Here is a 12,809-nt window from a genome sequence, read left to right on the forward strand (position 1 = left end):
AGCCGTTCTGTACCATCTACAGGGAATGACCGGGAATCATTCTTATTTTTACCCAGGCACCCCCGGCCAGCCTCACCTGAGGCCAGCCAGGAGCACTCACAGGCTGATGACAAGGACGGCTAGCAGTCCTACTGCACCATCTGCCACCGGGGAGGGGAGAGGAGCGGATACTGCTCTTCACTGCAACAGCATCACGTCTACCAGCAGCATTCAGTAGATATAGGGTGACATTGAAAGAATTCAAGAAACGATTTATTTCCTTTTTCTTTCACGTGGGGGAGGAGGGAGTAAATTGTCGAGCTATACCCTGAACCACGCCGGACAATGTGTTTGAACCTACAGGCATTGGGAGCTCAGCCAAGAATGTAAATATTTTTCGGAGACTGCTGTGGACTGTGGGATAGCTGGAGTCCTCAGTACCCCCTCCCTCCCTCCATGAGCATCCATTTGATTCTTTGGCTTTCCGTTACGCTTGTCACGCAGCACTGTGTAGCCTGGAGATTTTTTTCAAACGCTTTGGCATTTCGTCTTCTGTAACGGAGTTCTGATAGAACAGATTTGTCTCCCCATACAGCGATCAGATCCAGTATCTCCCATACGGTCCATGCTGGAGCTCTTTTTGGATTTGGGACTGCATCGCCACCCGTGCTGATCAGAGCTCCACGCTGGGCAAACAGGAAATGAAAATCAAAATTTCACGGGGCTTTTCCTGTTTACCTGGCCACTGCATCTGAGTTCAGATTGCTGTCCAGAGTGGTCACAGTAGTGCACTGTGGGATACCGCCTGGAGGCCAATACCGTTGATTTGCAGCCAGACTAACCCTAATCCGATATTGTAATACCGATTTTAGCGCTACTCCTCTCGTTGGGGAGGAGTACAGAAACCAATTTGAAGAGCTCTTTATATCGATATAAAGGGCCTCGTAGTGTGGACAGGTACAGCGTTAAATCGGTTTAACGCTGATAAAATCGGTTTAAACGCGTAGTGTAGACCAGGCCTTAGTCTTTTACATGTATCATCTGTTCTGAGTTAAGAGCACAAGTGACATTCATACCTAGCTGAGAATAGCTGAAGCAAGTGAGGACAACTGAGGAACTCTAGGGCATCAGAATCTGTGTCCCTATGATCCATGTAGATGGCAAGATGTGTGCTTCATACCAATACTCCATACCCAAGTAGGGAATTAAAGAACTATTTGAACTCATTTATTTCTTTGGTGCTCTTGGAGGAGAGGTACTAACTAATGCTATTAATCATAACCATTGTGCTTGAGTACGGGTGAATATGGAAAAAGCAGAAAGGAAGAGGTAAAGAAAGGGACAGTGTAATGATCTCCTGCAGTGATTGATAATGGAGTTTGTGTATGGAAGGAAATGGAAGAGACTGTGGGCAGGATCCCTGCTGGAACGTGATGGAAGGTTTTAGCACAGAGGGAATGAAGAAGTGACTGGAGGCTGTAAAATGTTAGAGAGAGCTTTTCTCCAGGTCACCCTGCTGAAGGACTTTACAATAAGGAATGGAGGAGAAGATTGAGAAGGGAGGAAGGAGAGAAAAGAAAATGAAGGATGAAGAAAGGCTATGCAAAAAAAGCCCTCAGAATTATTCATACATATTTATTTTTGATGATAACCACAAAATGTGGTAAGTACTTTCCAAACAGAAAAGAGGAGACAGTAATTGCCTTGAAGAGCTCGCAGTGTAGGTTCAAGTTTGATGTACCTTTGCAAAGCTTTTGCAGTTCCCTGGAATTATTTATTTATATATATCCACTTCCTATCTAAGCTTTTGGCAAGCATTTTTTATCTTGAATCTCTGTGAATAAAGTGAGGCTCTCCTTGCTAGTGAATTTCAAGTTTGAGTATTGTTTATTACTCAAAAGCCATAAGTTCTCTGCTATTATGTCCAGGAGGCCAGACCTAGTCCTGACAAACTAAGAAATCTTATGCAAACATGCCTGAATATGTGAGAGCTTGTCAAACCCAAACCTTGTCTGTTTTCATAGCAGAAGAAAACCAGAACTCAAACCTTTGTGAATGTCAGTGCCTAAGAACTATTTTTGGCACACAATGTATTAATGAACCCATTTTGAGACAAGCTTGGTAAGATTTCCCTTGTTCTACAAGGGAGATGGCAAGAGTAAGAGAAGAAGAGGAAAAGACAGAGAGAAGAAACAAGAAGAATTTAATCCTGCCTCAGCATGGGGAATGGACTAGATCAGTGTTTCCCAACTAATGTGCCGTCACGCCCTAACATGTGTGCTGCAGAATTTTTTTTTAAAGAACATGTGAGAACAAGGGGGTGAGCTGCATTCTGATTGGCCATCTGCCCTATGGCCCTGCCTTCTCCAGGAGTGGAGCAATCAATCAGAGCTTAATCTCCCACTCTTCCTCCTTTCCCTCCGGTGTGAGCAATCTTTCGGCTCCTCTGCTCCGCCTCTTCCCTCTCCTGCAGCTGCCAGCTGAAGGCAAGGGGAAAAGCCCCTGGAGCTCGAGGTGTGCCATGGCAGAGAAAAGGTTGGGAACCACGGGACTAGATAACCTTTTGAGGTCTCTTCCAGCCCTAAATTTCTATGTTTTATTAAAGAAGAAGAAGAAGGTGAGATGTGAGAAACTAGAGAAAGAGATATGGCTTTGTCCTCCATGAACTTATTTAATTATTTTTTAACCTAGTTACAGTTTTGGCCTTCATAACATCCCCTGGCAACGAGTTCCACAGGTCGACTGTATGTTGTGTGAAGAAGTACTTTCTTTTGTTTTAATTCTGCTGCCTATTAATTTCATTGGGCGAGCCCTGGTTCTTATGTTATGTGAAGAGGTAAATACCACTTCCTTATTCACTTTCTCCACACCATGTATGAATGTATAGACCTATATTATATCCCATTTTAGTCATTTCTTTTCCAAACGGAACAGTCCCAGTCTTTTTAATCTCTCATTTAATGGAACCTGTTCCATTCCCCTACTCATTTTGATTGCCCTACTCTTTACTCTTTCCAAATCTAATATATCTTTTCAGAGATGGGATGATCAGAAGTGCACACAGTATTCAAGATGTGGCATACCATGGATTTTTATAGTGGCATTATGATATCTTCCGTCGTCTTATTTATCCCTTTCCTAATGGTTCCTAACATTGTTAGTTTTTTTGTTTGCTGCTGCATGAGTGGATGTTTTCAGAGCCCTATCCAAAATGACTCCAAGATCTCTTTCTTGAGTGGTAACAGCTAATTTAGACACCATCATTTTGGGATAGTAAAATTATGTTTTCCAATGTGCATTACTTTGCATTTTTCAACATTTGAACTTCATCTGTTATTTTGTTTCCCAGTCACCCAGTTTTGTGAGATCCATTTGTCACCAAGGCCGTTCTTACCCATACGCAAAGTACGCAGCTGCATAGGGCACCAGGAAATTTGGGACACTGAATTGCCCGGTGCCCTATGCAGTTGCGTGCTGCTCCAGTGGCCAGCGTGACCCCCCCAGCTGGCTAAGCCACCGAGGAAAGCTGCTCCCACCTGGTCTGCCTCTTCCCCATGGCCCTCACCCTTGCTCCGCCCCAGCCCCACCCTCACTCTATCCCTTCCCCAAAGCCTCTGCCCCGCCCCACCTCTTCCTGCCCCTGCTCCACCCTAGGCCCACCCCACCTCTTCCACCCCTTCCTCAGGGACTGCAGCAGGGGTTGGGCGCTCCCCACACTCACCGGGCAGCAGCAAGTGGAGCGACCTGGCCCCAGGCCACTCCACTCCGCTGGCTCCCAGCCACGCCACCTGTGAGTGCTGGAGGGTGATTCCCTCCTCCCCCAAGGTCCAGGAACCAGGGGAGCAGAGTGGAGCAGGGTGGGGCTGGGTCGCTCCACTTCCTGCCCCATGAGTGTGGGGTCGGGCCTGGGGAGCGGTTTCCCCCTTGCCCCATAAGCCTGCTCCTGCTCCCCCTGTGGAAACCTGGGGCCAGCCCCCTTCTCGCCTCCCTGCAAAGGCCTGGGGCCATACACATACACACCCCATGGAGGGGGAGGGGGCTGTGTATCCCTAGACATCCCAAAATGTCTAGGGATGGCCCTTTTTGTCACTCTTTGCTGTCAACTTTGGACTTCACTATTTTCAGTAATTTTATGTCGTCTGCAAACATTGCCACCTCGCTGTTTACCTTTTTTCCAGATACTTTATGAATATGTTGACCAGCACTGGTCCTAGTATAGATCCTTGAGGACTCCACTATTTCATCTTTCCATTGCAAAAATTGGCCATTTATACTTATTTTTTTTTGTGTATTTTAACCAGTTACTGATTCATGAGAGAACCTTCCCTCTTATCCCATGATTGCTTAATTTACTTAAGAGCCTTTGGTGAAGGCTAAATATAAATAACTTGATTAAGAAACACCTAAGGAGGGACATAAAGGTTAGATCAAACTTTTCACAAGTGACTAGTGATTTTTGGTGACTGTTTTTGGGAGCCTAACTGGAGACACTATAGAGGGGCCTGATTTTCAGAAAGTATTGCAAACACATCTTAGCAAAACAAGGCCCTTTTAATGAGTCTCTGGTTGGGTCCCAAAACTACTAGTCACTTTTCAAAATCTTGGCTGTAAATAGCATGTAAGGGGAGGAGCGTTACTTAGTATAATGGGTATAATTAGGAATAATATGTGAGAAAAATGTAGACTAAATATCAGAGAATTTTTCCTGATAATGAGATCTGTTAGCCTATGTCTCCTAGAGGCAGTAGTGGACATCCCACTACTTGGCAAACTAGTAAATATACATTAAATTTCATTGTAGCCAGCTTTTGCAATTTAATAACGTGGTTTTAGCCCTGACTGAAGCCAGTCTCCCCAGAAGCTCCAGTGCTCATGGATTTTCAGTCCTGCCCAGGAGAAACCGTCCTCTGATTAGCTGCCTTCCCCACTTTCCTGTCTCCTGTCAAGGCTTCCCACTTCTCTCAGGAGCAGAGATGAGTTTTGGGCTAGTGAAGGGGAGATAGAGCAGCCAATAACGTTTTCAGAAGACAGGAGGAAGGAGAAGAGAGCCCAGCAGCTCAGGGTGGCACTTTCCCCCTCCCCTTCTGTGAAGCATTGGTCGGTCTGCTCTGTCTCATCCCTCCTTCCTTTCCACTCTCTATCCCTGCAACAGGAGACCTGTGAAGGGGGAGCAGGAGTGAAGAGCACTTGGAACTGACCTCCCTCCCTGCACTTGGGTAGAGGGGGGAAAGAAGACCCTGCTGCAGCTGCTGCCTGAAGCTGGAGAGGAGTTGAAGAACTCCCACAGCTGGCAGATATGCAGAGGTGTTTTATGGGGCAAAGACTTGGGGTGGGAAGCAGAATCAATGTGAGGCTAGGAGGTCAAAGCTGATGTGGGGGTTGGGTGTGTATAATTAATTGCAGGGCTGGGGAATGGGCAGATGGGAAGATGGAGGGGACATAGAATTACTTAATTAGATTTGGGGTTTGGGGAGAAGCTAGAATCATGGAAATGTAGGGCTGGAAGCGACTTCAATAAGTCATCTAGTCCAGGACCAAGTATGCCTAGACCATCCCTGAAAGCTGTTTGTCTAACTGGTTCTTAAACAAACTTTGTCTGTTGCTGGTAATATTATTTGGCCCCCGAAGCTTTTGGTGACCACATAATTGCCAACTGTGTAGCAGCATTTTATACAAATGTATGTAATTTGATCTCAGTTGGATCCTTTCAGTGAGAGCCAAAAATCACCTTATTCTGTACATTTGGGAGAGTTGCAACGCTGTAATTGTCACACTCCCCCGGGAGATGGTCAGAGGGAGTGTAAAAATCAAAAGGAAGCAAAATCTGATATTAACTTTTCTTCTTTATGTCATGTGTTTTGGGCCAATCTCATCATTTTGAAGGGATGTGACTCATGATTTTTGGACTCCTGGGGTTGACAATACTGAATCTGCTTTGGCCAGGAGTTGGACTAGATGACAGAACAGGTCTTTCCCATTTCTAGAGCTAGAAATGTGCCACTTTTCATATGAACTACCAGGGCCGGTGCAAGGATGTTTCACGCCCTAGGTGAAACTTCCACCTTGCGCCCTTCCCCCCCCACGTGCCTCCCGCCCTGAGGCGCCCCCATCCCGCAGCAGCTCCTTCCCTCCGCCCTGAGGCGCCCCCCTTGCAGCAGCTCACCCCTGCTCTGCACATGAGCACCCCAAGCACGCCGTGGCTGCTTCACTTCTCCCACCTCCCATGATTACGGCGCCTAAGCTTATTGGCGCTGCAAGCCTGGGAGGCGGGACAAGTGAAGCAGCTCACCCCTGCCCCACCTCCTCCCCGAGCACACCGTGGCTGCTTCGCTTGTCCCGGCTTGCAGCGCCAATCAGCTTAGGCACCGCAAACCTGGGAGGCGGGAGAAGTGAAGCAGCCATGGCGTGCTCGAGGAGGAGGCGGGGCAGGGGTGAGCTGGGGCGGGGAGTTCCCCTGTGTGCCACCCTCCACCCCCTTACTTGCTGCAGGCAGCCCTCCCTGCGCTCCCCTGCCCCAGTTCTCTCTGCCTAAATGCCGGCCGCAATCAGGGCGGCCGAAGATCTTGCCTCCGTGGTCGCTGCCGAAGAAAATGGCACCCCCAAAATCCTAGCACCCTAGGCGACCGCCTAGGTCGCCTAAATGGTTGCACCAGCCCTGTGAACTACTGAAGCTGATTACTATCAGGTCTGGAGTTGTTTGCCAAAGTTGTGAAATGCTTATCTGCTCCGCGAATAAGTGGATGGGCTCCCAAAATTAAGGAGAAAGTACATAGGGCAAGTGAGAAGTTTAAAATTTGCAAAATCAAGGAAATGAGGAAGTGCCAAACAAAAGGTCAGAAGTCTAGCAAAAGTTCAAATGTAAATGGAAGAGAATTGTTCTCCCACTGGTTGGTCTACTCACCCCAAGATACCATTATTTTCCTAAATTAAACAGTTGTATGTAATACAAGGATTAAAGTTTAATTTTCCCTGAACTGCGAGTTACATCAGCATTAATAATGCCAAAGCTGTCACAATAGCCACCAACCCATCAAAATAGCACCTTTAAACAATCTAATTGTTGGTTTTTAAAAAAAAAATTTGAAGACAAAGATTTAAATCCACAAAGAAACTATTGTCTTATTTTCAAGTAGCTGAGGTTACCACAGATAAGAATTTTACTGATGAAAATAATACTGATGTATTGTATCACTAGTGGAATCTATCCCTTACTATCAATCTATTCAGTGTTCTATAGCACAGTCCGGTACTGTTGTGCAGATACTGTGCAAGAATCTCTATGCAGAGATCTCCATCTGAATCCCCACATGGGGAATTAAGGAACCAGAGCCATTGAGGTGAGTCCAAATCCTTAGATTTAAATTGAAAATTCCCTGTGAAACACAAAGGGATTTAGGTGGGAAGTTCTAGTTTTGGCCTGTCCCTACTGGTGACAAGCTAGTTTTAACACTAGCTTTCCAGAGAAGCAGCTTTAGCCCTTCTTCAGTGGCTGGTTTTCTTCCCTTTTGCACTCAGTCCTGTAAATTACCCCACATCACACCTGTGTGGTGTTTGTTTTATTTTGTTTTAACTAAAACAAGTAATAATTAGAGCAGTAAGATAATGAGATGGAAAATTGGTTAATATGCCAGCAAGCCTGTATCTCATTAGAATTGGAATTCCATTTCTGCTCATTTTGGCTTATTTTCAACCTCCTTTGATTTTGCAAGACTGTGGCTCTTGCTTATTTCTCTGCTTATGAATAAAGCTGTACTCTAGATTCCACAGGAATAAATCCACACAGTTACTTTGTGGTCAGCAAAAAGCATTTCTATTCTATGCCTACAAATGTTCTTGGTTGCCTGTGAAAAGGCCTCTGATTTAGTGAATGGAAACAGGATATTTTTCTTTCATTCTCATTGGCAAGATACTTTTCTTTCATTCTCATACAGCTGTTCACAAGAGAACTTAAACAAGGGCTTGTCTACACACAGAAGTTGCACCAATTTAACTTTAAATCAGCTCCCTTGTGTGTAGGGAGATCACTTGTCTGGCTTTGAGCCAGACAGTCCTTTTTTGGGGTCGTTTTTCCTGCCCAGGCACTGGAACAAAACTGGATGTGGTTTTCTCTGTGTCATAAACAGATGGTTAAGGGTTTATAGATTCATAGATTCATAGACTCTAGGACTGGAAGGGACCTCGAGAGATCATCAAGTCCAGTCCCCTGCCCTCATGGCAGGACCAAATATTGTCTAGACCATCCCTAATAGACATTTATCTAACCTACTCTTAAATATCTTCAGAGATGGTGATTCCACAACTTCCCTAGGCAATCTATTCCAGTGTTTAACTACCCTGACAGTTAGGAACTTTTTCCTAATGTCCAACCTAAATCTCCCTTGCTGCATTTTAAGCCCATTGCTTCTTGCTCTATCATTGGAGGCTAAGGTGAACAAGTTTTCTCCCTCCTCCTGATGACACCCTTTTAGATACCTGAAAACTGCTATCATGTCCCCTCTCAGTCTTCTCTTCTCCAAACTAAACAAACCCAATTCCTTCAGCCTTCCTTCATAGGTCATGTTCTCAAGACCTTTAATCATTCTTGTTGCTCTTCTCTGGACCCTCTCCAATTTCTCCACATCTTTCTTGAAATGCGGTGCCCAGAACTGGACACAATACTCCAGCTGAGGCCTGACCAGCGCAGAGTAAAGCGGAAGAATGACTTCTCGTGTCTTGTTTACAACACACCTGTTAATGCATCCCAGAATCATGTTTGCTTTTTTTGCAACAGTATCACACTGTTGACTCATATTAAGCTTGTGGTCTACTATGACCCCTAGATCTCTTTCTGCCATACTCCTTCCTAGACAGTCTCTTCCCATTCTGTATGTGTGAAACTGATTGTTCCTTCCTAAGTGGAGCACTTTGCATTTATCTTTATTGAACTTCATCCTGTTTACCTCAGACCATTTCTCCAATTTGTCCAGATCATTTTGAATTTTGACCCTGTCCTCCAAAGCAGTTGCAATCCCTCCCAGTTTGGTATCGTCCGCAAACTTAATAGGCGTACTTTCTATGCCAACATCTAAATCGTTGATGAAGATATTGAACAGAACCAGTCCCAAAACACACCCTTGCGGAACCCCACTTGTTATACCTTTCCAGCAGGACTGGGAGCCATTAACAACTACTCTCTGAGTACGGTTACCCAGCCAGTTATGCACCCACCTTATAGTAGCCCCATCTAAATTGTACTTTCCTAGTTTATCTATAAGAATATCATGCGAGACCGTATCAAATGCCTTACTAAAGTCTAGGTATATCACATCCACCGCTTCTCCCTTATCCACAAGGCTCGTTATCCTATCAAAGAACGCTATCAGATTAGTTTGACACGATTTGTTCTTTACAAATCCATGCTGGCTATTCCCTATCACCTTACCACCTTCCAAGTGTTTGCAGATGATTTCTTTGATTACCTGCTCCATTATCTTCCCTGGCACAGAAGTTAAACTAACTGGTCTGTAGTTTCCTGGGTTGTTTTGATTTCCCCTTTTATAGATGGGCACTATATTTGCCCCCTTCCAGTCTTCTGGAATCTCCCCCGTCTCCCATGATTTCCCAAAGATAATAGCTAGAGGCTCAGATACCTCTTCTATTAACTCCTTGAGTATTCTAGGATGCATTTCATCAGGCCCTGGTGACTTGCAGGCATCTAACTTTTCTAAGTGATTTTTTACTTGCTCTTTCCTTATTTTCTCTTCTAAACCTACCCTCTTCCCGTAAGCATTCACTATACTAGACATTCCTTCAGACTTCTCAGTGAAGACCGAAACAAAGAAGTCATTAAGCATCTCTGCCATTTCCAAGTCTCCCGTTACTGTTTCCCCCTCCTCATTGAGCAGTGGGCCTACCCTGTCCTTGGTCTTCCTCTTGCTTCTAATGTATTGATAAAAAGTCTTCTTGTTTCCCTTTATTCCCATAGCTAGTTTGAGTTCATTTTGTGCCTTTGCTTTTCTAATCTTGCCTCTGCATTCCTGTGTTATTTGCCTATATTCATCCTTCGTGATCTGACCTAGTTTCCATTTTTTATATGACGCCTTTTTATTTTGTAGGTCACGCAAGATCTCAAGGGTAAGCCAAGGTGGTCTTTTGCCACATTTTCTATCTTTCCTAACCATCGGAATAACTTGCTTTTGGGCCCTTAATAGCGTCCCTTTGAAAAACTGCCAACTTTCCTCAGTTGTTTTTCCCTTCAGTCTTAATTCCCATGGGACCTTGCCTATCAGCTCTCTGAGCTTACCAAAATCCGCCTTCCTGAAATCCATTGTCTCTATTCTGCTGTACTCCCTTCTACCCTTCCTTAGAATTGCAAATTCTATGATTTCATGATCACTTTCACCCAAGCTTCCTTCTACTTTCAAATTCTCAACAAGTTCCTCCCTATTTGTTAAAATCAAGTCTAGAACAGCTTCCCCCCTAGTAGCTTTTTCAACTTTCTGAAATAAAAAGTTGTCTGCAATGCAGTCCAGGAACTTATTGGATAGTCTGTCTCTTTTACCTGTAATGTCTCTCTTACCTGTAAAGGGTTAAGAAGCTCAGTAAACCTGGCTGACACCTGACCAGAGGACCAATAGGGGGACAAGATACTTTGAAATCTTGGTGGAGGGAAGTCTTTGTTTGTGCTTTTTGTGGTGGTGGTGTTCGCTCTTGGGGCTAAGAGGGACCAGACGTACACCCAGGTTTTCCCAATCTTTCTGAATCAGTCTTTCATGTTTCAAAATTGTATGTAATAGCCAGACAAGGCAGATTAGTCTTATGTTTGTTTTCTTAACTTGTAAATGTGTCTTTTGCTGGAAGGATTTTTACCTCTGTTTGCTGTAACTTTGAATCTAAGGCTGGGGGGGGGCTAGTCTATATGAACCTGAGTACCCTGTAAAGCATTTTCCATCCTGATTTTACAGAGACAACTTTTTACTTTTTTTTCTTTTGTTAATTAAAAGCTTTCTTTTTAAGAACCTGATTGATTTTTCCTTGTTTTAAAATTCAAGGGATTGAGTCTGAATTTACCAGGGATTGGTGGGGGGAAAGGGAGGTGGTGGTTAATTCCTCCTTGTTTTAAGATCCAAGGAGTTTGGATCGGTGTGAAGCCTTTCAAGGCAACCCAGGGAGGGGAAGTCTAGGGGGAAAAGGAGGGGGATGGTTAATTTCTCCTTGTTTTAAGATCCAAGGGGTTTTGGATCTGTGTTCCCCAGGGAAGGTTTTTGGGGGACAGGAAGTGTGCCAGACACAAAATTCGGGCTGATGGCAGCGTACCAGATTTAACCTAGTAATTAAGCTTAAAAGTGTTCATGCAGGTACCCACTTCTTGTACCCTAAAGTTCAAAGTTGGGGGAAAAACCTTGACACTCTGGTATTGCACGGGGGACGCCATTTTTAAGCCTGCTGCTCCAACCCCTCTGGCATGACTGTGAACACAGCATGTGTGCAAGGTAACACTGGTGGGGGGACATGCACCTAAACATGGTGCCCACCATGCAGCATGACCTCACGCACCATGTGTTTGAGGTCACACTGGTGGAACAGAGCAGCATGCACTTAAAGATGGCACCCTCCATGTGGCATGACCTCACATGCACTGTAATGCGAGGTCACAGCAGTGGGGGCACTTCTTGTACGGCATAACCTCACATGCACTATTTGTAGAAGGTGACACCAGTGCGGGGGAGGGTCACGCAATTCTTGGAAGTCCTGGAACCTCCAGTATCCCAGGAACCTGCGAGTGGCTACCCTACTTGTGCGTATGTATTATACAATCTTGACTGACCTGATCACATACTATATTTTTCATAGGACTCCTGCCTCATTTGGAGCACAAGATAGATAGTGCTCTGGATAGTGAAGTAGGCTATTGTCTATACAATCCTGCCCCATTTGTTGCTGAAGCTGAAAGGGGTATAGTGAATGAGACAAGGGACTGTGGGAAGAGCAAAAGATGGTCCAAGTGAATACTATTGAATTCCACCATGGAAAATTGAATCCAATTTTCCTGTGTGATGGAAGGCAAGTTACCCTGAGGTATTATTGGCAGAAGTGCTGAGTATTCCCAGCTGCTGTTGAAGTCACTGAGAGCTGTGCTTTGAATGTGTACTGCACTATGTAATGCCAACTTCTCTGAAAAATCAGGCCCATCGCATCTCAAATTGGATACAAAACTAGCAGACAGTTTTAACCTTTAAATGCTCTGTCTCAGTTCCTCTTCTGTAATTAGAGATAATAATACCACCATTCATCACAGATTAAAATTAATTAATGTATGTGAAGCAATCAGATACTTTAGTGATGAGTTCCGTAGAAAAGCCCATGAGGAAAGTAATAATTCTGTCTTCAGAGCAGAGTTTGAATAGGGTGCAGTAAATAAGTCATAGGGCCACAGTTTGAACAATGAGAACAAAACAAAATATTGAATAGCTGCTCTTTCAGTCAGCATTGCCCATCCTGTGCACTGAATGAAGCAGGGGTCCGGTGGAAAAAATAGTATGTAACCATGCAATTAAAGACTATATGATAAATACCTATGCAAGCTCCCTCTTCCTCCTCTTTCCCGCCTTACAGTGGTGAAAAGTACTGAAAGGTAATGTGACTAGAGAAAGATTAAAACATTAGTGAGATAACTAAAAGAATGAAAAATTTGGATTTGGGAAAGTGGAGGAGGAAGGAGAAAAGAGGGATTGTTGGAACGAGAGAGAGACTGAAAAAGCATTGAAGATGATGATAAGGACAGAGAAAATGTAGGGGAAGGATGAGGAGGAGGAGAGAAGGGAAGAGGGAATAACAGGCATTGAAAAAGC

General features: G+C 44.5%; 2 protein-coding genes across 11 annotated transcripts in view; one reads left to right on the forward strand and one right to left on the reverse strand.

The window, feature by feature from the left end:
* The window catches only part of NIPAL2 (NIPA like domain containing 2), a 434,384-nt gene that overhangs the window by 115,694 nt on the left and 305,881 nt on the right, over positions 1 to 12,809 (reverse strand). The gene's annotated exons all lie outside the window — the stretch shown is intronic.
* Positions 1 to 12,809, forward strand: part of MATN2 (matrilin 2) — a 123,502-nt gene that overhangs the window by 32,848 nt on the left and 77,845 nt on the right. The window lies entirely within an intron of this gene.

Source organism: Gopherus flavomarginatus, chromosome 2 (genome assembly GCF_025201925.1).
Source record: "Gopherus flavomarginatus isolate rGopFla2 chromosome 2, rGopFla2.mat.asm, whole genome shotgun sequence".
In the NCBI taxonomy this organism is placed as follows: Eukaryota; Metazoa; Chordata; order Testudines; family Testudinidae; genus Gopherus; species Gopherus flavomarginatus.